Below are 25452 nucleotides of genomic sequence, written 5' to 3'. Positions count from 1 at the left end.
AAATCTGACCCTAAAGGAGTCAGTGCCTCACCAACTATGAAACTCACCGCAAGTCACTGAGGGATACATAATAAAGTCCATCTAACAATGCAGCAATCAGCACCATTGTCATTTTCTGCATTTGAACCCAAAACCTGGTCCATCTAGTTGACGCACACAGACGATGAACAATCAACCAAATACTGAGAACAAATTTAAGTGCAAAATGTCAAAATCGTGTTTTGAAGTTGGAAAAAAAGACCAGATTAAAGCAGGCTGACAAAAGAATAATAGCTTTACTGAACAAAGGGGTCACTTTGAGTAGCAAGGATTTCTATAAAACTTAAAAAAATATCTTTTTTACTGATAATATAACTTCTGTTATAGAAAAAAGTCTTTCAGTCCCAGTTGATGCAGTTCTAAAGTTGAATTCTACAGTTTCCAAAAGAAAGGAAGGAAAAAAGTATTGTCGATCTGTCTGAGATAGTCAGCACTCATAAATATCCAACATGCTCCTCAAACATCCCAACAGAGCTGTTTATTCATATTCTAATCAGCACCTCAGTATTCAAATTCATATCAACTGCTTATGAAACAAACGCCTTTAACTTTACCGTATCTACTGATGCTTTAGCTAATTATATTAGATTATATTTTTTTAATCGATAAAATAGTTGACAAAGTTGCCTTAAATCAACTTTTTGCCAATAGTATAAAAAAAGGGAAAAAACAGCTTGTAAAAAACACTAACACTCATCCAGATATTGGCAACAATCTAGCTAATTATTGAGGGATGTGTGTTAGACTCCGTGACGCTAGGTGGCGCCACTCGCACTTCTGCGTTGCCGTTCTTTGTTGTTCGTCATCTTCTTCTCCTACTGTGTTGATATTCTGGCTTTCGTGGTGTCGTCATTTCCGGAAGGGGGGGTCCCAGGGCGGTCAGTAGCTCGGCTAAGCGTGGGTTGGTGTATGGCCGGGACCGCAGGCCAGCACGCAGCTCCCGAAGCTCCGGCCTGCAAACATGCACAAAAGAGAAAAAAGGGGGGCCAGCACAGGACAAAAACGATAGCTATGAGATACTTATAATAAATAAAAATGGAATGGAGAAGAGAGGAAGGGAAGAGGAGAGGAGAAGAAGGGTGAGAGGCACCGCCCAGTGGATCATGTCGGTGCCCTCCTGCAGCATAAGCCTATAGCAGCATATCTACCGCGAAGCTATATTTGAGACTAACTATTATAGTCTTGTTCTATAGCTGCAGCTATGACTACTGACTCTAACACACTAGAGTTTACACTAACTAGAGATTTACCAACACCAGCTAGAAGTTTACTAAACACTAACTATAGGCTTTACTAAACAGAAAGGTTTTAAGTTTAGTTTTAAAGGTGGAGGTGGTGTCAGCCTCCTTAACCCAGATTGGAAGTTGGTTCCAAAGTAATGGTGCCTGATAGCAGAACGCCCACCCTCCAAATCTACATTTAGATACTCTAGGAACTACGAGTAAACCTGCACTCCGAGAACGGAGAGCTCTGCCAGGAAGATAAGGCACTATCAATTCTTGCAAATAATGCGGAGCTAAGCCGTTTTGGGCTTTATATGCAAGTAATAAAATTTTAAATTGGATTCTGAATTTTACAGGTAGCCAATGGAGCGATGCTAACACTGGAGAGACGTGGTCTCTCCTGCTGATTCCTGTCAGCACTCGCGCTGCTGCATTTTGGATCAGCTGGAGCCTATTCAGCAAATTACTTGGACATCCTGCTAACAACACATTACAGTAATCCAGTCTAGAAGATACAAACGCATGAACTAGTTTTTCTGCATCACTCTGCGAGAGGATTTTCCTAATTTTTGCAATATTACGGAAATGGAAAAACGCTATTTTACAAACCTGATTAACATATGGTTTAAATGACAAATCCTGATCGAAAACAACACCAAGGTTTCTCACAGTTGCACTGGAAGCCATCGCAACGCCATCTAATCTCTTCCTAAAATGCTCTGGACCAAGAATGATAACTCTGTTTTATCTGAATTTAGAAGCAAGACATTTCTGGACATCTAGTCCTTGATGTCCCTAAGACATGCCTGAAGTTTAACTAACGGTTCTGTCTCATCCGGCTTCATAGACAAGTAGAGCTGCGTATCATCAGCATAACAATGAAAGTGTATGCCGTGATTCTGGATTATACTTCCCAACGGCTGCATGTATAAACTGAACAAGATTGGCCCTAGCACTGAACCCTGCGGAACACCATAACAGACCCTTGACTGTTCTGAAGAAACTTCATGTACATGAACAAACTGGAACCTGTCAGATAGATACGATTTAAACCAACGTAGAGCTGTCCCTTTAATCCCAACAACATGCTCTAACCGGTGCAGTAAGATGCTGATCTACAGTGTCAAAAGCAGCACTGAGGTCCAGTAGAACCAATATGGAAACTAATCCCTTATCTGAGGCCATAAGAAGGTAATTCGTAACTCGAACCAGTACTGTTTCTGTGCTATGATGCATTCTGAACCCTGACTGAAAAACTGGCTTGAAACTGCCTTTTCCAGAATTTTCGATACAAATGGAAGGTTGGAAATTGGTCTATAATTAGCTAAGGTGTCTGGGTCAAGAGAAGGTTTTTTAAGTAAAGGTTTGATTACTGCCACTTTGAAAACCTGTGGTACATATTCTAAGCATAGGGATAGGTTAATTTGGTCTAGTATTGTCGCACCAATAAGAGAAAAAACATTTTTGAATAGTCGAGTCGGGATGGGGTCTAACATACACGTGGTTGACTTAGCTCTATTGATGAGTGAGGTCAGCTCAGGGAAGTCTATAGGAATAGAAATATCACCCTGGTCAGAACTAAAATGTGTCCTAAGAAACCCGTCACAAGTGGTTCAACATCTAAACACATCCAGTACGGATTCAGATCCTGTCACTCAGGGCGCATCTGCAGGCAGCATGTCTGCATGAACATGAACACATCCTGGGCAGGTTCAGGGACCACTTTCTAAACTAAATCTGGTCGTAAGTGACTGGATTTTGTTCACAAACTCTTGCTTGCAGCAAAGCCTTTGTCATGCGATTTCTTCTTTGCGAATGCGGCATATCATTCCTTATGCTGCAGGCGTACACACCCTGATTTGTACTGTTCATATCCTCTGTTGAATAAAATCAGAAGATCTTATTTGTCTAGTTGTTTTCATATCTTCCAGAGTTAGCCCAGATGTTTCCAGCTGCTACCTTCGGTGAACAAAGCAGCTGCTGTTTGCAGCCAAACATGATGAACATGTTTATTTGCATATAGATTGGTAAAGTCAGTTCCCGCCACTAAAGATGAATCCGGTCACACATTTTGATGCCAGGTGGGAACCTCTGCTATGTGCTGGCAGCTCCTCCGGATGCTCGTCGGTGCCAGGTCTGAACGGGGCCTGAGGGGCTGCATGGTGATTTTTAAGCATTTCCATTTCAAATGTCCACTGAATGTGGTTTTCAAGTTTGATTTCATGATATAATTCCAATAATTAATTCTACGATGTCTCTGAAACCTTGATGAGCAGCTGCCGCACAGAACCCTTTAATGAAAGGTGATTCACAGCATAATTGACGAATGAAACAACCATGCATCTCCTTCCTACTGAAAAGCATTGATTAACACGACATGCATGGGAGGGAAATTGGCAACTTGAAACATGTACTGTATCTTTGATGGACATATCTCCACATCCTGGCAGAGTCTAGCTGGTGTCAGTTTAGCTGGTTACCACTAATAACGTTTCTGGGGTTACTAGGCTACTTGCACATAGCAGCCAACTCTAAAGCAAGCGACTCTGGAGGAAGTGCCGAAGCACAGCAGAGAGGGAGCGAGGGGGACCTGCAAGTTTTTCTTCCAATTTTACACTCCAGTATTTTCAAATGTTTTTTATTTAAAATATAAAAGTATTAACTAAACCTTAGTAAGATATAGCAGAACATGCATGATATTCATGTTCTAATGTCCTAAAGGACATAGACGCTCGAATGTGAAATAATGTGTGGAAGGAAAATGTAAATAGAGAGAAAATGTTTGCCAATGTAAGAATTAATTATAGTTTATTATCCAATTTATTTATATTATTATTATATATGTATCATGTCCACAGATGAGATTACAATGTGCTGTAATAAACTAATTATAAACTTAACTAGCTTTCCGTGTGCTGCCTTAAGGAGGTATAATTCCAGCTTTAACGCTAAATCTTAATATAACGTTGGTCAAATCTACATTTGCCTCATCACCTGATTCACACTCACATGGGAAAGAAAGTATATCCTCTTTCAATTTTTAGATTTTACACATCGAGGCATAATAATAAAAATAACAATAGGTATACTAATAAATCTCCTCTTTACCAGGTCTTAGAAATAAACAGCATATGAAATATTACACCGACATTATTTGTAATTAAGAATGTAGCTTAAATGTAGAAACAGTGAGCCTCAATTATGGCACGTCGGTAAAAAAAATTTGTATGTGAACTTTGAGTAACATTCACATATGTTCTGGTATTCATGACAAACATTTCCTGAGTACAAAATAAATCTGGTTCTGTCTATGACCACACGTAGAGGTTCTGTAAATGCACATGAATATCGCTTATCATTATAAAACTTTAACCTAATGTGGTCTGTTGCTTCCAGAATACACAAGCGTGCCTTTTAATCCTGAGAATAAATTGGAAAGTTTGCAGGTCAACAAAGTTTAAGCACCCTTAATGGGATACAAATGTGCATTCTTACCTACCATTTCTTAAAATGTGTTTCAAACGCAGTACATCCCTCGGCTGCCACGCTGCACAGTGATGTAATTCATCGTATAAAAAGTATGAGCTCACCTTTGAGGTTTGCTGCAGACTCTTGTGGGAGCATCTGCCTCCATCAGGAGTTCTGATAACGGAGGTCTCTCCAAAAATAGAGACAATGCAGATGGTTGTCTGCACAAGAGTTTTGTTTTTTTTTTCCCTTTTGCATTCAGCCCTTGCCTGGTCTGTGCCTTGCCTGGTCTGCGCCTTGCCGCTCCCTACTCAAAACAAATAAAAATGTTTTTCCTTTGCAGCATTTCAGTAAACCTTTATGGCTGCATTTGAAGTCTCTCTCTCTCTCTCTCTCTCTCTCTCTCTCTCTCTGGCAGACACGGAGGTTGACGATGCACCTCTAAATAAATGAGCAACGGGGCCCAGTCTGAGATTAATTGGCATTCATGAGCATACGCACGTCCTTCTGATCAAATCAGTTTTATGTGGTGTTTGTGAATCTGGGGAAGGTTTTTAGCGAGTTGATTTATATGCAAATCTCCTCACAGATTTCCACAGACTTCATGAATAAGGGCCGTGCACGACTCTGCACAGCCACACCGTCCACATAGTAATCTAAAGAATAAGCAACACTCAGGTGCTGCTACTGAAATCCATTTCAAGTGTCTTCACCTCTAATAGTTTTCTCATTCTGCTGATTTTGAGAAAGTGTGATCGGCAATACTTTTAGAGAAGCAGTTGTTGCTGCCCGACTATTCCTTTTGAAACAATCTGGAGTTCAGAAAGATTATACTCAAGTGGAGAGTTCATCCCAAGGTCGGACTGCAATTCTCTGAAATATAAAGAACCATGAGCAGGATCTCGGAGGCCACAAGCCTCACTTAATACGAGGGGTGTAACGGGACACAAAAATCCTGGTCCGGTACGTACCTCGGCTTTGAGGTCACGGTTCGTTTCGTGAAAACATAAAACTTGCTTTTCGTTTAATTTTCTACTTTTGCAAACTATGGTTTTTACATTTTCTTATAAAAATGAAACATTAAAAAATATTTTAACATTAAAAAATGTATAAAAAGGAATAAAAAATAGAATACTGCTTAAATCTATTACCAGGTCCTCCAATTAATAAAATATTTTCAAATTAAACAAAATATAAAACGTGTTTAAAACCTGTGTTCTCACCAACTGAGTAACTAAAAACACCAAAGGTTTTAGTTTTAGCTTTAGATCTGAATTACTGGCAAAAGCCTGTTTAGATGCCAAAGGCAGCAGCGTTGACTCAGTGCTGGTTTCTTTCCTCGCAGCAGAGATGTTCACGTCCTCGGGGTGCCGTTTTAGCTGCCTTATGAGGTTTGACGTGTTGCCAGAAACATGTCCGTTGTTGTTTTTCACCGGGAAACCGAAGTGTTCCCAAACAGGAGCCCTTAAAGATAAGGGAGGTTCTTCAAGCTCCAACTTCTTCTTTGCATAATTCCATGACGTCTGCACCGATGGCCCAGTACCGAAGCGGTTCAGTACGAATCCATTTACTGTTACACCCCTACTTAATACATAAAATGTCAATGTTTATTAAAGTATAATTAAAAAAGTACTACAAGTTTGGTTGTTTACAGGAAGGAAAGTCTTCTCTTAAGACTAATTAATGCTTCTCTGACGAAAGCGGCGGTGCCACAAAGAGCCAAACGTCAAGTAAACCCACTACCCCTAAAAAAGAAGGGACAGATTTTAGGGCACTTGAGATCTTCCCAGGGGCCTGTCCCAATACACCCCCCTTTATTCTGCCGTGATCTTCGGCAAACGGGCAAACTAGTGATTATGTACATCCACTGAGTGAATATTATGAAAGTAAAATATATATTTCTCGCTAGAAATGTAATCAAAACGCATTTTTTGCAGAAACTAACTCAAAATATTAATTTTATTCACTAAAAAATAAGAAATGTCCGCCATGTTTTTTTTTTTTGGATTCAGTCCGCAAATGACGACGAAAAGCATTCTGGGAAATGTTTCTGTCCCTAGAAAACTAGTGAGGATCGGAAAACACTCTCTCCGTAGGGACAGATTCATAGCCACTACACTACTTTCGTCACTAGCCCTAGGTGGAAAAAGGAATTGGGACACCACTACCCTCACGGGAACGCGCAAAATGTAGGGGTAGGGATGAAAACGAGGGGTAGTGGGAGTATTGGGACAGGGCCCAAGTGTCAAGCACGGAGGTGGAGAGGCGATGACTTTGGCTATTCTTTTTTTTCCTTTTTTTTTTGAGGACAAGATTTGGAGTCGAACATGAGTGCCATACTCCGGAGGGAAATGTGCAGCCATCTGTCCTACACCTCAAGCCGGGTTGATGTGGGTCAAGGAACTGAACAATGACTCCCAGCACACATAAAATCTGTGACACAAAAACCAACCAAACCAAGGTGGGGAAACGGCCCAGTTAAGGTCCAGGAAGCAGGACTTTGAGAAAGCAGTTCTCAATCAGAACCACAACATAATTACTTATCTGGTTTATCGAGCTCCTGACTCTTTCCCTGCTGCTGCTCCATTCGGGTTCCTGTTAATTAATTTATAACAAAGCATAAACTTTCTAATTTTGTTTACCCTAATTGTAATATTCCATAAGCACCAGATAATTAGTTTTTACATCCAGGTACTTAAAACTGGAGACGTCTCTACATGACTCGACTGTTTCCAGACACGTGGGGGGTGAGCCGGTTCCATGAGGAGGTTGCGAGCATGAAAACCTTCATAGCGAGCCGCGGCGCCCCGTTTGCTGACCGTGAGAGAGGCGTCGGCTGGCTTGGAGGGACATTAGTGCATTAGCAGCCAGAGTCCATCCTCTGCGTCCCCCGAGACACCGGAGCAGCGTATTAACATTCCTCTCAGAAGGGCCGGAGAAGCTGTCTTCAAAGCTGTCTGCCTCCAAACAAAAGACAGTTTCGGCGCGTGCGCGAACATGCGTGTGAGGCACGGACACTGGACGGCGTGCATGTGTGCAAATGTGTGCACAATGAGGGGAAACAAGCAGTGAGAGGGAACAAGAGAGAGGAGAGGATGAGGTTACGTATATGTTCTGCTGCCCGACAAGACCACACCAGTCTCAAAAAGCAGAGATATATATATATATCCTTTATTTAACCAGGTAAAAACTCATTGAGATTAAAACCTCTTTTTCAAGAGTGACCTGGCCAAAATGGCAGCATAAAAAGAATAAAACAATACATACATACAAACACAGACAGTCAGTCACACATTCTGGGGAAACAATAGTAAAACAATAGTAAAATTTACACAACGGGGCAGTCGCAAGAACCGAGAGAGCTAATTTCTCTGTCTTTTAAAATGGATTTAAATTTACCCAAGGATACAAGCTCAACCAATTTCAAGTCCTTCTGCGCATCATTCCAAGTTGAGGGGGCAGAAAACTTGAACGCCTTTTTACCCAGTTCAGTTCTGGCTCTCGGGACCTGCATCTGAATAAAGTTCTGTGAGCGCAGGCCGTAATGGCTGACGTTTCTACACATGTGCACGCACAAATATGTAGGGAGACATCCCAAAATAGATTTGTAAATAAAAGTCAGCCAGTGGGAGAGTCTACGGACAGGCAAAGAAGGACAATTGGCAGCAGCATACAAAAAACAGTGATGTACCTGATAGCTGCAACCGGTGATAAAACGCAAAGCACAATGATACACAGTATCTAATTTCTTTAAATACTGCTCAGGAGCGTTCATAAAAAGCAGATCGCCATAGTCCAACAAGGGTAAAAAAGTTGTTTTGATCAAATGTTTCCGGACCCGAAATGAAAAACATGATTTGTTCCTAAAAAAGAAACCTAATTTTAGTTTCAGCTTAGAAACAAGATTATCAATATGAAATTTAAAAGACAATTTGTCATCAATCAGAATGCCTAAATATTTATAAGAACTAACCAATTCAATTTCAATCCCCTGAACAGTTAACAACCTTGGAAGGTGAGATGGAAGCTGCTTGCCATTTGAAAAAAGCATGGTCTTCGATTTATCTGCATTTAATACAAGTTTAAGCTGAGTCAGACGGGATTGAACAGCATCAAAGGCAGTTTGCAAGAACTCAAGCGATTGTAACGCTGACGAAGATGAACAATAAATAACTGTATCGTCCGCATAGAAATGAGACACAGCATCAGCCAGATTATCACAAAGATTATTGACATAAATTGTGAACAGCAACGGCCCTAGTATAGAGCCTTGAGGTACGCCCTTTAGAACAGGAAGAAAGGAAGAAGAAGATCCAGCGGCCTGCACACACTGTGTTCTACCTGATAAATAATTTGAGAACCAGTTTACAGCCTGGTCAGATAAGCCAATCTTGTGGAGTCTGTCTGCCAGGATAACATGATCGACAGTATCAAATGCCTTTGATAAGTCGATAAAGAGAGCTGCACAATATTTTCGGCCAGATGAAATCCTGACCCCACCAATCTGGACCCGCTGCACCTAGAAATCTTGTCAACAAAAATCATGAACAATTTTGGCACTTTTCCACTAGTACCTACTCAGCTCGGCTCGGCTCGGTGCTTTCCCACTTTTCTGTAACTACTCTGCCATTCATAAACCTGGTGGCTGAGGGTAGAATTAAAAAGGGATCTAGACGGCGATAAGGAACGACCAGATCTACCAGGAGCTCTGTCACTTCATAGCTGCTCGCAGCTCCAGCTGACTTTTCAGCAGCAGAGACAAACAATGAAAAATTAAAAAGCGTCGCCGCTTGAAGCTTCTTTCCCTCTCATTTTTTAACTTGATATCGAACATAAGCCACAGACCCAGCAGCACATATATCATCTACTCCAGGTTCTACATCTTTAGTGTTGTTGTCTCCTTTGTTTAGATCACACAATCAAATACATCACAGCAGCTTCACTCCAACCCGCTTACTTCTGCTCCAGGTGCTGAATTGTTATGGAAAAGAAACCAGGCCGAGTTGAGATGAGTAGAGAAAAGTGCCATTAGATGACAAAGTGAACCCCAGCAGAGTCCGTCCATCGCCTGGAATAAAAGTGATGTGGTACCAGAGACTGATCAGGTAACCCATTGTCCCAAACACAATGTTCTTCACTTGTTTTAATGTTGGACCTTAACTTCACTCTTCAACACTCTTGTCAATCAGTTGACTTCTCAATGTCCCTTTATGAGGAAGACTTTGAAGATGAAGCTCTCACAAGCATTTACTTTTTTTTTTTCGGGTTTTTGATGCCGGACCTCTAAATCTGGTACACGGATGGTTCTTATCAAGACTTAATACCTGACAAAGCTTTCATATGTTTGTTTATCAAGTAGATGCCACAGCTGGTGCCTGGATGAGTTATTTTCATACAGTACTGAGACCCAACTGTAGACATCTGACTTCTTATGCATAACTCCAACATCTGGCCTTCATTACCGAGTGCTTCAGATTTTTCTACATTCCACGTACGAAGAGCACCACGCAAGGCATTTGATATTCACTTCGCTGCAGCAGAAAACTGAAGAAGACAGGGTTAGGAGTATTTATGTTCTGAATAAGTGCTGAGGTACCAATTTATGGTCAGTCCAGTGATGAATATGAATCTTTCCAACGAATTTTAAGAGAAATCAAAAACCAGAAATGTTTTTGCTCGGAGGCATCACAGTTAGAAAACACCAAATAATAAGGGTACGAACATTAGAAACCCTGACTGAGTGTCTGGGGGAATCGCGTGTTAGATGTTGTGACCAAATAAATGTGCATGAAGACAAAGAAAGTAAGAAGAAAATTGAAAGGAGAGAGAGAAAAAACTTCATCATGCTCCCACTGTTGGGCTGATTCAAGGAAATACCTGGTTAAGAATATGTTTTGTACAAGACCAAGGCACCAGTCTGGGACTTGTTCTGGGCTCACATCACATTGCCTGATGAGCCTACAGTATAAATACCTCCCTCCGATTGTATTGTATCCAGCACCCATTGTATGGATATGCTCTCCAACTATGTAACCATCAATATGCTCTCTTTACGAACAGTAACGTTCAGACTGTATCTTTATTAGGGCCCGAGCACTTACAGTGCGAAGGTCCTATTGTATCTGTAGGATTTATTTATTTGTATTTTTTTTCTCGTTTTTATTTTTTATTTTTCTGACGAAATGAGGGCCTTTTTGCCCCCCTAAACTAGGGATGCAAATTATCGATTATTTCATTAATTGACAGTTGATAACCTTATCGATCGATCATCGATTAGTTGATAAGCTGCGTTTTTCCCCCAGGACATTTTAATGTATTCCTTAATCAAATATTTATTTGATACAAAAGTAACAAAAAGACATTTTTGTACCACAAGGAATATAATATAAAGTGCACTTCAAGGCTATTAGTAGTAGCAGCAGCCATAATAGTGTCATTTGTGTCAAGCAAATTTTAAGTTGTAGTTACGTTTTAAGTTAGAGTTTTGGCAGTGTTCAAAATAAAATTATGAGACCTGCTGTATTGGAGCACATTTTCTTTTAGTTAAAACTGTAGCGGGAACAGATGTTTAGAGAAACCTATGTATGTACCGGGTGAAGGCTGATTTATGGTTCCGCGTTACAAAGACGCAGAGCCTACGCCGTAGGCTACGGCGTAGGCTCTGCGTCAATTTAAGGCGGAACCATAATTCAGGCTTTAGGGGAGCATATCGGAGAACAACCAGAAGAATATAGAGTGGATTAAAAATAAAAGTTAAGCACTGAGCTACATGTGTCTCCCGTCTGGGCCATTGCAGACTCATTGCCTGAGCATGTTACTAAAACCAAACATATCCGCCGTCTCTTTCTTCTAACTTTATGTGCGCGGCGCAGCGCGTTGTGTCGCATTAAATGTGGTCCGGGCGTAATACCAGCTGGTGAAATTAAACGAAAAAAATAAATAAATAAATAGATTAATTGTAATCGTTAATTTTAATCGGGTAATTTCATAACGGCAATTAATCGAAAATCGATTAATTTTTAACATCCCTACACTAAACGTGCCCCAAAAGTCACCAGATTTTGCACGCAAGCCAGGCCTGGCGAAAAATGTGATATTTCATGGTTTGCATTAATGGGCGTGGCCTAATGGCTCAACAGCGCCCCCTAGAAAACTTTGTGCCTCAAGCCCCACAATACGGTTTGACGTACATGCACGAAAATCGGTACACACCTGTATCATGTCTCAACTTAAAGAAAAGTCTCTTGGCGCCATGGCCGAAACCGAACAGGAAGTCGGCCATTTTGAATTAATCGTGTAATTTTGGCGCAATTTATGCCGTTCCTTCGGCAGTTAATACGGCCCGAACCGTAACGTGCACCCAGGTGTGTTATACATCAAAATGTGTGTCTAGATCCTCCGACGATGCGCATTACTTTTCTCAGTCAAAAGCGTTACCCTGGCGACGATAGACGCCAAGAAGCGCGCCCACCCCTACATCTGGTTGGGCTATATTTGATAGTTCCTACTTTCTGCCATAACTTTTGAATGGTTTGACATAGAAAGTCGTGGGTGGTGTCATCGGACTCGGTTTTGAGTACTTGACCTTCATTGGCATGAATTAGCCCCGCCCCTTCCTCTGATTGGTCGATATTTGATAGTTCCTATTTTCTCCCATAACTTTTGAATGGTTTGACATAAAGACTAGTGGGTGGTGTCATTGGAATTGGTTTAGAGTCCTTAACCTTCATTGGTGTAAATTGGCTCCGCCCCTTCTTCTGATTGGTCGATACTTCATAGTTGCGGTGGCCATGAGTGCGAGGGCCCGTTCATCGCTGCTTGCAGCTTTAATTTTATTTTGGTTTTGCTATGACATTGATACTACATGTAATGTATATAATAAAAATGTCTCACAATGTAAAGTTTTGTAATGTCAAACAACAGAGACTAAGAAATAAAAACTTGAATTACAAAAAAAAAAAGAATATGTTTTATAGGACTTTTTCACTTTTTGAATGCCAAAACCACTTCTGTTGTTACATGTACGATGTGAAATGTGTTAATGTCTCAGTACACAAAACACTACCAGTCTTTTCATCATCATTGTGTTTTGTGTATTTAAAATACATGTATTTCCAACCTGATGAAGTATGGATGTATGGATGAATAGATGGATGGATGGATGGATGAATGGATGTATGGATCTATGGATGGATGGATGTATGGATGTATGGATGGATGGATGTATGGATGTATGGATGTATGGATGTATGGATGGATGTGCTGCTTCACTGAGGCACCGTACTGAGTCACCATTTCAGCTTCAGCATCATGCGTCACTTCCTCTGCTGGCTGCTCATTGGGATTATTCACTTGGACACGATGCTTTTCTATAAAATGAACCAAACTTATCGTTGAAACACAAAGGATCTTTACAGATCTATTACCTGTATGTCTGAAAGTTTAACATCAAAAACCCAACGCTTCATAATGCTGCCGAATGTAATAAAAAAAACAAAAAAAACAACAACATTTTTGAGGCCCTAAAGTACAGGTCTGTTCAGTTTGATGTATGTTGTATATCACTATGGTTTTGTAAACTCATACACTTCAGTGTTTATGTTTGAGCCAGTACATTTATGTTTGTCGTGTTGGTTCTATCACTGGACATCCATCCATTATTGATACCTGCTTATTCCTATCCCGGGTCACGGGGCTCAGCTGGAGTCCCCCCCAGCTCTGCTTGGGGTACTTGGCAGCTGTTTGACTGAGAGTGACCAAAGTGAAGTCCGAGCAGATCTCGGTGCAAGTGAAGGAGGTCGTTCTGGCGTCTGGGTCCCAATCAGTCCCCAGTTATTGGGTTATGCTGGGGATGATGAACTTGACCTCACTCTTACTTTTCTCCTACTCCAACTAAGGAGGTAGGAGTAGTGAGGAGAAGGTGGGATTTTCAAGAGCAGCGACCAGCTTGGCGGGTGAGAGAGCGGAGGAAGTCCTTATGAAGATTTTTGAGCAAGACAAAGTGAATGGACCATGCAGAAGGGTGAAAGTGACCATGAACCCCGTCTGAGATGCCTCCCTGGACTCATAAGAGAGATGGCAAACATCGTTGTGGCCAAATCAACAGTTGGGTACATTATTTAAAAGAAAGAAAGCACTGATGAGCTTGTCAACATCAAAACCCTGGAAGATCATGGAAGACATCTGAAGTGGACCATTGAAGTCAAGAACACTGGAGACGGTGGGCAAGTTACTGTCGAAACCTTCATGAATGTACATTCTTCTCAACTTCCAATCTGGGTTAAGGAGGCTGACACCACCTTAAAACTAAACCTTTCTGTTTAGTAAAGCCTATAGTTAGTGTTTAGTAAACCTCTAGCTGGTGTTGGTAAATCTCTAGGTAGTGTAAACTCTAGTGTGTTAGAGTCGCTCCTGTAGTTTCTTGTGCTGCCCCCCCCTTTTCTTCTCCCTGGCCCTGCCCCTTCTCAACCTTTCCTCGACCCTGCACCCCAACCTGGGACTTGCTGATTGGGCCTGAGCTTCGGGAGCTGCGTGCTGGCCTGCGGTCCCCACCCCTGGTCATCCCGTTGCTGCTTCCACCTGCCTGCTGTGCTGTTGCCGTCCCTGACCCCCAGTCTGGCCCTCGGCAGGAGGGTCCCCCCTTATGAGCCTGGTCCTGCCCAAGGTTTCTTCCCTCCTAAAGGGGAGTTTTTCCTTGCCACTGTTTGGCTTAAGGCAGGGGTTCTTAACCTTTCTGACCTTGGGGCCCAATTTTTTCAGTACAGAGTGGCCCGGGGCCCATTAAATATAAACACTGTATAGCAGGGGTATTCAACTAAAACTAAAAAGAGGTCCATTTAGAGAAAATGTACTCAAGCGAAGGTCCAGAACATCATTATATATATATATATATATATATATATATATATATATATATATATATATATATATATGTGTGTGTGTGTGTGTGTGTGTGTGTGTGTGTGTGTGTGTGTGTGTGTGTGTGTGTGTATATATTCAAGTAGCCTCATAGTTGTATCAACATCTGCATCTGACTGTTATATTAAAAAAAGTACATATTTGCCAATTAACATGTTTAACTTGAATTAAACATATTTTTTTCTCTTACAAATAAAGTAGATTTTATTTTATTTTTCAAATGCTATCTTATTTTATTTCTCTACCAGCAGTTTGAATTTCCCCTTTTCTTTGTTAATTGTCTCAACACATTTTTATACTAAATTAATATAAACACATCTTAACAATTTAACAGTTTTGCAGTTTTTCTTTCTTCCCCTCTTATAACCGTATGCCCCCAGTTTCTATCGTTCAGTGAGAGAACTGAGCTCTAACTTCTCCTGTCAGGACTTTAAATCTGGGCTGGATGGTGTCAGGTTCTCATATGCATGTGGAGGTGCTCATTGTTGAGCCTGAAACGATATTTAGTTTTAATTAAGACTGTGGAGAAAGCTGCTTCACAGCTGTATCTGGACCCAAACATGGGCAGGATGTTTTAAGATGGTCAGTTTATTTTTCTGTGACTTCAGTTCAGACTTGAGTGGATATGTTTGATGAAAAACTTTGTGTTTTGTTTCAGTGGCGTTTCACTTTCGCACTTTGAACGCCACGGTCTCTGAACGTATGAGACACTGGTTTTGTCCCAGTGGGAAGACTGAACAGGATGAATTTGTCCATTCCGGGTTGCATATTTAAAAATACAGCGAGGACAAAACTTAGTTTGATTTTACTTTAAGTTATTTACATTAATAAGTTGTCAGGACTCAGTGTGTCGGGTTCATCCGAGCCTGATCAGCTGCGACGGGCACAGCCCGCACCGCAGCTCTCTGGTCGCGCTGCAGCAGTTACTTTCCGATGCTTTTTCGAAAGCCCGAACAGTCCAGTCCAGCAGACACGACAGCCCACGCATCTACATCTACCATCCTTCAGCAGTAACGACGGAGCCCACCGCCCGAGCGGCAGCCTCAGCCGACCTCCCCGGCCGCGGGGACGCGCCGGGATAAATGATCACGCCGCGCTCGCTCGCTCTGGGCGCAGACCCAATTAATCGATCCCTAATCCTGGCGGATCTAAACCTACTCTGTGCAAAATGAAGGATTTTCTCTGTAAAGACACACCATTTCTCTTACTATTACACGTACAGCTAGCTGAGTGTCTTCTTCTCCTCATTTGGTCGGGAGTTGCTATGCAGTCCCGCGGCCCCCGCGGCCCACACGTACAAAACTGATTTTTTTTGGCGGCCCACTAGATGGCGCTCGCGGCCCAAGTGTGGGCCGCGGCCCTATGGTTAAGAATCACTGGCTTAAGGTTTTTCTCCCACTAGGGGAGTTTTTACCTGCATTGTTTATATAATAATTGCTTGGGGGTTTATGTTCTGGGTCTCTGGAAAGCGTCTAGAGACAACTTTGTTGTATTAAACGCTATATAAATAAAATTGAATTGAATTGAATTCTAAGGGTTTAAAACAAGGTGAAAACATTAGACTTTGTCTGGAAACATCTAAAAAGGTCTGCCATGGGCAGATGAGACCAACATAAACTTCTCAACGTATGAAGGACATTCCCATGGTCCACAGCCTGCAGCTTCATGTGTCAAACAGGGTGGAGGCAGTGTTTTGGTATGGGCGTAGGCTGCTGGGCTCACTGCTGTTCACCGATGATGTGACTTCTGGCAGAAGTAGTGGGACATATTCTGGGGTGTACAGAGCTACACACTCGCCTCACACTCAGACCAATGCTGCAGAACCGATAGGAAACTTCTTCATGATCCAGACGGACGATGATCAAGACTCAAGACTTTTTGAAGGCAGAAAAATTTAATTTTCTTCAGTTGCCAAGTCGTTTATCTGATCTGAGTCCAACAGAACAGCTTTTCAGTGACTGTAGACACAACTGAGGACAGACAGGCGTAAACAAGCTGCGACTGAAGGCTGCAGCAGTGAAGACCTGGCAAAAGCATCTCCAGGGAAGAAGGTCCAGACTTCAGGTAGTCAGATTTTATTCCAAGCATCAAAAACTATTGATTATATTTAGGTTTATGTCACTCCGTCTAAATACTTTGGGGCCATTATAAATGGAAACGGCTGTAATTCCTAAATGCCATATTTTTGTAAAACCACTCAAATTAAAGCTGGAAGTCTACAATTTGATCACGTCTTGCTTATTTGATCTCAAATCCATTGTGGTTGTGTGTAAAGGTTCAATCATACTTTTAGACCTGGGCGTATGCTGCTTTTCCTGAACCATCGTTCACGTTGAATACTCCGGAGATTGGCACTCGTCCAGCTGCAGACTGAACAGATCCTCCTGGAAAGGTGATGGTCAGGTACAAGCCGAGGACCTGAACAACAGCAGCCATGGAGCCAGCGTGGCGCCGCGGTGCACATACATCCAGAAATGTAAACCCGCCAAGCTCGGATATGTGGATGAATTCTCTGGGGGCAGCTCACTTCTTCTGCCCGATCTTTATGATTTCATCAGGGTGGTTTCTTCTTGGCAGAGCGTCTGAGAGGATCTCAGGCCTCCTGAACTCTCCGCTATGCTGCTCTGGCCTCCGCCTACTCACATCTATAAGATTGTAACTGAAGCACAGTGAAATGCAGCTATTCTATAAGATGAAATAGGCTCTGAGAATCTGTAATATTTACTTTAACGCCAAGCGTTTGGTAAATGCAAAAGAGGGGTTTTATACCGTGAAACATTCAGGTAATTTGCATAAGAGGGATATACACCTCCTGTCGAGGTTACAGCCTCCCAATGGGTAATTACTGCATGGATGATTATGCTTCAGCTCACAAGAAGTTATTTAACCTTAACGGATGCAGTCAGTAGCTTCTCATGTCCGAAGGCGGAGCAGGTGGTCGTGGAAGAGATGTTTATCTGTTTCAGAAGGGCCAAATCGCTGGTATGCATCAAGAAAACATCGAGGAAGATTGCTGAAACTCAAGTAATGGGTAGGATAGTGGGGGAAGAGATCCTCCAGGAAGAGATGTGGTCAGAATATTTCTTTTGAATGTTCGTGATCAGCAATCGCCCTAAAATGTGGCGCGATCAAATCACTGAAAAATCAATGGTAGAACTCACGGCTACGCACGATGCAAAGGGAAATCAAGGTACTTGGAAGAAACGTCTGTCCAGCCTCAAGAAAACCACTTAACAGTGAAGTTAATCAGAAAAAAGGCTTTGATGTGGTCGGAGTGATAGAAGAATTGAGTCCAGGTTCATCCTCTTCCAGAGTGACGGGCTTCAAAAGAAAAAAGGGGGATGAAGTGGTGAACCCATCATGCCTAGTGGCAACCATCCAAGACTGTGGGGGGGACAGTGCAGTGATCTGGAGCTGCTACAGGTGGCCGGGTCCAGGTTCAGCAACGTTATTATGAGTCCAGGTTAGCCGACCACCTGAATAAATGGTCAGGTTGTTCCATCGGTGGAGTTTTCTCTTCTCTGATGGCGAGGTGATACTCCAAGACGGTAGAGCCAGGATTCATCGCGATTCAGAGTGGCTCATGGGACAACGGAGTCCAGACCTGAACGGCGTTGAGAATCTGTGGGAGGTGCTGGGGAAGACTGAGCGGCTGTCCAACTCTCAGTCACCAATACAAGATCCTGGCCAAAGATTATTGCAACTCTGGATAGTGACTTTTCAGAAGCTTTTTGGGACAACATCACAGCGAATATGTACCGTAACCAAATCTAAAGGGCGGTCCAATTAAATATTGGTGTGTGATTTTTGTTTGGACAGGCAATGTGCTGGTGTTCTTTTTCTGTACTTGATCTATAAATGTCTAAACATAATAATAATAATAATAATAATAATAATAATAATAATAATAATAATAATAATAATAATAATAATAATAATAATAATAATAATAATAATAATAATAATGACTTTTTCTTGGGAGTTCTCTGTATCTGCCAAATATTACCCCCAGCTTGCTGTTGCATTACTTCAGCTTTCCCTCCTCTGTGCAGTATTTAGACAATCCGGATCATTTTAACACGACTCGAGTCAAAAATGTGTCCAAAAGAGGGACTACATCTAAACTGCTGATGAGGAAATGTCAAGTACTGAAGAATAAAATTGCTGTTTAAGTATTTTTACTTCAGTTTAGTGTGTGCTACTCTTTGCTACGCTGCGTCTTTCGAGCTAGCTAGTGCATGGAAAAAAAGTACCATATTTTTGAAGTGCAAATTTTTCCTTGCATACAAAGAACAGACGATTTCATAACATCATCAAAATCCTTGTAACTTTGTTCACACTAGTTTCTCCTGTGTTGTGTAGTAGGATACTCCAATACAATAATTATTTGCAAAAAATCACAAAAAAAATCACAAAAAATATTTGTGATAGTTTCAGCCCAGTTGTGATGCATGTGTTTGTTTCTGAGCGAGCTTTGGACAAAAATAAAAACAAAAATGCAAAACAAATGTGTGGTTGGGCATCTCTCTGGGACAACACCCACCTCCACGTTCCAGGTGAAGAACAAATGAAGTGATGAAGCTAAACTAGAGGCAGGACAGGCGAGCAAAAGAGAAATATGTGGCAAGGCGGATGTGCTGGCGAAGCAGTTAAAGCTGGATTAGAAAGTTTGAGAGCTGCAGAGGCGCGCAGACCGGCAGCAACAAGATGGCGGCGGTCTGCAGTGGAGAGTCGGCTGCGTCCAGGGAGGAGAGAGGCGGAAAGCCGCCAGCAGAACCTGCCCGGGACACCCGAGTGCCTGGTATCACAGCGATTTGGAGCCGGGCCCATCCGCAGAGGGTGGAGCGGGCAGAGTGGCGCCAGAACCCCCCAGGAGCACCGCTAGGTGCAGGGAGGGAGAGCGAGAACAATGGAATGGCTGACTCCCAGACAGAGCCGCCGCGCTGCAGTGATAAGGGAACAGGAAGGAGGGAGGAGGGGCGGCGCAGGAGGTAGACACACCTGCTCCCGCCGCTGCCGTGGCGACGTGCTGGAGTCGGCGAGAGCATCTCAGGACTCTGCAACGGCGTGACTGGGGGGTCACAGAGCCGGAGGGGGGGGGGCGGGGTTGGTGGAAATGACAGGTGATCAGACACAGGAGCTGCAACAGATGCAGCACATGCAGATGTGCTTCTCTTCTGCTCCACAAACAGCCATCAAATATATTTTAACTGCAGTGAAATAGTGAAAACTAACTGGATGAGTTGTAATTCAGCGGCCGGTCAGGGCCTGCGGGGGCTACACCCTCTCACCGCTGCAGTTGCTGTTGTCAAGTGCTGCACTTGCACCGCTCAGCTCGGAATTACATTTATCCGCTCAACATTTGCCCCCCGGGCAAAAATAAAAAGCAATTACGCAACGTCTATTTTTCATTAATCACTAAAAATAGTGCAAGCGTGTGTTTACTGTCAGTCAAGGGCGTCACGGGGGGGTCTGCTTTGTTTCCTGGTGTCAGTCATCCCCGGCTCTGCTGATGCGGCTACTGTACGCATGCCGGCGAGTCGGGTGTCACGGATCAAAACGGCTGTGGGGGGGCGGGGGGGTCGTCCGCAGTCATGTGGTCATTAACGGTAACATCAGGGTGTAAGAGCTTTTTTTACATGATGACATTTGTAAATTTTAGATGATGACATTTGCAAATTTGCAGCACGTTTTCTTGTTCCTCGCTGTGTGTGTGGATGCAGGTCTGCGTGAAAACACTGACCTCGTGACCCACTGATGCTTCTGCCTGATGAAAATAGGACATTTACATTCACCACATTTAGGATTCGAAGGCAAACATGGGTAAAGGTGGAAAAACAACAAAAAAAACAAACATTATCAGCCTGAGGACTTGAGAGAGAGGAGAACGTACAGGCCGTGCACCATTATTGGGCATAAATCTCATTAAAAAGTTTGATGGGCTGGTATTAGAGCCGTCAGAGCTCTCGGATGGAGCTGTCGGCAGCAGTGAGCTGTCTGCAAGAGCGGCGGAGACAGATCAAGAAGGTTCAAGCTGCTCCAGATCACAAATCCTGTAGAAATGAGCAGTCGGGCTTTAGCGTGCACGTTGCTCACTTGTTCGGAGACTCCGCCGTCACATACAACGTACAGGATGTGCCACATAGATCCCTTTTTAAAGATAATCTGAGTGTGTGTTCGTTATTAAGTATGTCGTAAAAAAACGTATGACTACAAAGTCTTCCCGGATGGCAAACTGACGTCATGTTAAAGCACATCAGAACCTCAGAAGTGCCGGTCCTGCAGCGGTGCAGCCGCGTCCCGTCTGAACCAATGACAGAACGAGGGCAGAACGTCTCACAGCATCTGCTCACGTGAGGCCGAGGCTCCCCGAGCAGCCGAGAGCGACTTGGGAGACGAAGCTGGAGACGGAGCTGCTACCGCGATCACAAGTCATCCAATTATAGCAGCGCCGGTGGTTTTAGGAGAACCGTGATAATGACGCCGCTGCAGGGCTGTAACTCAGCAGACGGAGACCTCCGGTGACCCCCGCGTACAGTACCGCATCAGAACCTGGGCCGAACCCCGTCCTGGCCCCCAACCACATCCTCCCAAACACAGGAAACAATATAAGAGCCTTTTAATGTGCTAAAACACTCGACGAGGGCTCTCTTCTTCTCTTCTGGATGGACGCGTATGACAGATGTTCATTTTCATGAGGTCAAACACAAGTGTACTGAGCTTCAGTGTCACGCTCTCACCAGTACGTTGTGCTGCTCTCAAGGTAAAGCGTCCCGGACTCGTAAATGCATCGCGTCATGATGTACAGTAGTGCGTCTCCGAGCTGCCTTTTGTGCGCCCGGCGAGCTCCCGGTGCGGTCCGTCCGCCGCGTGGCAGCATGTGCAACATTTCGCACCGCGGGTGTCGCCTCCGTCACAAATTCCTCATCCATCTCTCCTGAAATAACCCGTGATGCTGCAAACGTGACGGCGTGTCGTCCCGCCGCCGCCTCACCTTGTCTGGACCCCCCCCCCCCCCCCCACCCCCCGGTTCTTCCTCACTGCGGTGGTGGATGCGTGCGCGCCCCTCGCAGCTCCCAAGAACCCAACCCGTGCACATCACAGCAAAACGTCACAAGTTAGGGTCTCAGGGAGTGAGAGAGGTGCAGGGAGCTTGTCGTCCGGCGGGGAGGATCACCGCCGAGGCCGAGGCCGAGCAGGGGGAGGGGGGGGGGGGGGCTTCCTCTGTCCCTGGCTTTGTGCGGCGCCGCCTCCCGCCTCCCAACATGTCCGGTCTGGTTCCTCCCGGCGAGTCACCGACTCGTTAGCGATAGTTCATCCATCAGCAGGAAATAGTTCATCGATATTCTGCGTACCGCGGCACGCGTGAAGACCCCGATCCTGCGTACTGTACGAACGCACGGCGCCGCGCTCGTCCCCGAACGGCCTCACACGCCCAGACAGACTCTCACATGATGCTGGGAGGATGCCTCAGCACATTTGGCATCTCCGTCAGCGCCGACGTAGCTCGCTGCTCCCTAACAAACGGCAGGCGGACGACAAAGGCGGTGGCGGAGATCAAAAATGGACTACCGTGGTCTTAACGCTGATTAACCCCCCAATGCCCCCCCCCCCTTGAAAAACCCCGGATCTGCCGTCCTCCTGGTGCACGAGCCTCGTCGGCTCGCTGGCATGTGTCAATCACGCCGCTCGGCTTAACGGAGGGAAGCCTCCTCTGAACGAGAGACGGAGGGAGGGATGGGGACGCGGCGGGAGGAGATGCGAGGAAGAGGAGAACTCACCCGGTCGGTGGCGGTGGGGGAGGCTGCCGCAGTCCTCTGTGTGTCTGCGCCGCTCAGCCGAGCACAGGGAGGCTGGATGTGGCCAGACAAAATGGGAAGAGAGAGAGATCTGTGAGGGGGGGGGGGGGGGGAGAAAAGAAAGAAAGAAAGAATGAAAGGAAGAAAGAAAGAAAGGAAGAGCGTAGTGGAGGAAGATTCCAGCGCTGCCTTTTCTCCGGCTTTGTTGGATCAGTGGGACGAGTGCACGAGGCTGCCGGAGCAGATTGCTGCCGTCTAGCCGTCTGCTGCTCAGACATGCAAGACTGTACCATGTGCAGCCGCGGAGAGAGAGGGAGGCACGGGCGAGAGAAAGAGAGGGATGAAAGACGGAGAGATGAAAGGGAGGACAGGTGCCACCGTAAAGGGTTAACGCGGCGCGGGTTTAAATAAAAAGCAGCGAGACGCGACGCGTCGGGTGGAATAAAGGCAGATTCGGGGTCCGAGATCCGGAGGAGGGTTCTGCAGAAACACGCAGGAGGAAAAGGGAGCGGATCAATGGGCCTGCGCTACCACCGCTGGCCAGACATGCTGACTCGTCGTCCAGAAAAAGCAGCGAGTCACGGCGAGACCGACCGAGGGAGCAAAAGAGCAAAATCAAAGAAAAAAAAAAAATGACTAAAATAACGTGCAAATTCACCTAAACATCCATGCCATAATAAAAGGTGTGAGCGTGAATCTGACTGTAAAACAAGACAAAGCACAGCAGCATGAATTATTCTTCTCATCTGAAATCAGCATAAATAAATATATAATAAGTCATGAAGGATTAAAACTGCCAAAAGCAGCTGCAGGAGTAAATAACCGGGGATAAAAACGTGTAAAGCCTGTTGCTGTGCTGCTACTCACCCCTCTTCCTCCATGTGACCGTCCTGTCTCTCTGTCCGTCTGTCTGCTCTCCCGGCTCCATCTGTCTCACATTTTCTTCCTGCTCTCTCCCCGATCGCTAGTCTCGCCGTATCACACCTCTCAGCCCGAGTCCGTGCCTGCGTGACTGCTTTCCCTCCTCTGCCTGGCTGCTTCACGGTTTACAGGGCTGCCATTCCCCGGGGCCGGGGGCCGGGGGGTGGGGGGGGGCGGGGGAGCCGCCACCGCCGAGCCCCGGCTCGCCCCCGCCGCCCGTCAAACACACTGAAACAGAGAAATAAATATCCATTCATTTCCTGCCACAGCTGAAATCACTTAGACCCCGAAGGCCCCGCTCGTACGCAGAGGAAGAGAAAAAGGTGGAGGAATGGGAGAGAAAGTGACGAGGGGGAGCGAGAGAGAGCGCGCCGTACAGTAGCAGAGGAGAGAAAGGAGGAGAAGAAGAAGAAGTGGGCGAACAAGCGGTCACATTTTTATCTTACGATATCTGCTCTCGGGGCTCCCGTTTCATGCGAGAAAAAAGGATTTCCTCCTCCAGTCGTGCAAAGTCCGGTACTCTGTTCCTGTCCCCCTCGCCCTCTGAGTCTGTGAGAGTGATTCGGTATTACAGCGTGCGTTTCATGCTGAAAAGGAGGGTGGGAACAAGAGAAAAGGAGGGAGCGAGGGAGAGGAATCGCACCAGCTCAGAGAGCGGTGGAGGAAATGTAACTGGAAGCCTGGCGGTTTGGTGGTCTCGCGTTTTATCAGTTTTAGTCTCTGTATAGTCGGAGTAAAAAACGCTTGCGGAGAGAGAAAGAGAAAAAAAAAAAAAAAAAAAAAAGGAGACAAGATGGTAGGAAAGCGAGACAGATGGGGAGAAGAGGGATTTACTGGAACGGGGTTTCTGTGACGGACAACACACAATGGGCTGAGATCAGTGACAGCAGAGATCACTGCTGAGATCAGGGAGGTCTGGCACCATCGCACCCCTCCCCGGACCCGTTCCTCCACATTCCCTTCTACGAGTGAATTACTACTACCATTTCATTTGATTTCAGTCATTTTTAACATAATTAGAAAATAAACATCCTCACGTTCTCCGATCCCGGCTTAAGTTTTCATTCCTGACTGGAATAAATGCTCAGTAACACAGAGTGTCCCCCATCTGAGACCGTCTATCGACATTTTTCAATTAAGACACTTGGATTCCACGAGGAGGGTGGGCTGAGGCCTCGGGGGGGTTGGGGGGGGGGGGCTGGAGTATGCCTCCTGCTGTATACTGTAATACCAAACCCCACAGTCGCAGCAAAACGGCCAACACAAGAAACGAAGGGTGCAAAACACACACCTCTGCTTGGTCAAGGGAAGAATTAATAAACACAAATCAGGGTAATTATGCACTAAATAGATTGAATGTTGCGTCCACTGTAAGCAGGAGCTGCCCCGTACCCGGCCGGGGCCCCTTCACCCTCTTCACCCTCCCGGACCGAATAGCTCCTTACCCCACCTCCGTCAAACCCGGTGGCCTCGGGACAGAGAGCAGAGGGTTTAAGTGGAAAGTCTTTCATCACCATGACACTCCCTGCACTAGAGATGTGCACACACTGGCATACCACACCAGCACCTCACACTCGTCCCTTTGTGACAGGGTCACCTTATTATGGCCAGCGGACAAAAAAATCTGTCAGAAAAGCACCAACGAAAGCCTCTCGAAGTTGTTTTCCACGTCCGTGTTTCTTGTGCAACCGCTTCGGGGTAACTTAAAACATTTCTTCTTTTCAAGAAAAAAAACCCCCACTGATTTCATCTGAATGTCACACTGATACGTGACTTGATGGTACATTTACTCATGACTCAAATTGCAGCGTCTCTAAGTAGGAGTTTAAAGAAGCAAAATACTTATTTGTGGAGGAGATCAAACACAAGAGATGACTTTCAAAAGCATCCCAAATTAAGTAATTAAATCTACGTATTCCAGATTGGGAACCTCGAAGATGTTCGGGGGGTTTGTGGTTTTCTCGGTCTGAAGGAGTGAAAGTTGTCACGGCCTGTTTTGATCACAGCAGCGTCTCTACCGCATAGTTGAGCGGAGGAAATATGTCGTCTTGGTTAAGTAAAACTGAACTTTGTACATAATTGGT

The 25452-nt window shown here is 44.6% G+C and overlaps 1 long non-coding RNA gene across 1 annotated transcript; it reads right to left on the bottom strand.

Moving 5' to 3' along the window:
• Positions 1 to 767: 767 nt before the first annotated feature.
• Positions 768 to 23898, bottom strand: LOC133460300 (uncharacterized). The gene is made up of 4 exons (XR_009784099.1): positions 23815 to 23898; positions 23315 to 23596; positions 22430 to 22538; positions 768 to 992 (listed from the first exon to the last, which is right to left on the bottom strand). It is a non-coding gene; the product is annotated as an uncharacterized LOC133460300 (long non-coding RNA).
• Between the last annotated feature and the right edge of the window lie 1554 nt (positions 23899 to 25452).

This window comes from Cololabis saira, chromosome 14 (genome assembly GCF_033807715.1).
Source record: "Cololabis saira isolate AMF1-May2022 chromosome 14, fColSai1.1, whole genome shotgun sequence".
Taxonomy (NCBI): domain Eukaryota; kingdom Metazoa; phylum Chordata; class Actinopteri; order Beloniformes; family Belonidae; genus Cololabis; species Cololabis saira.
This window is presented reverse-complemented; position numbering and strand designations above follow the sequence as displayed.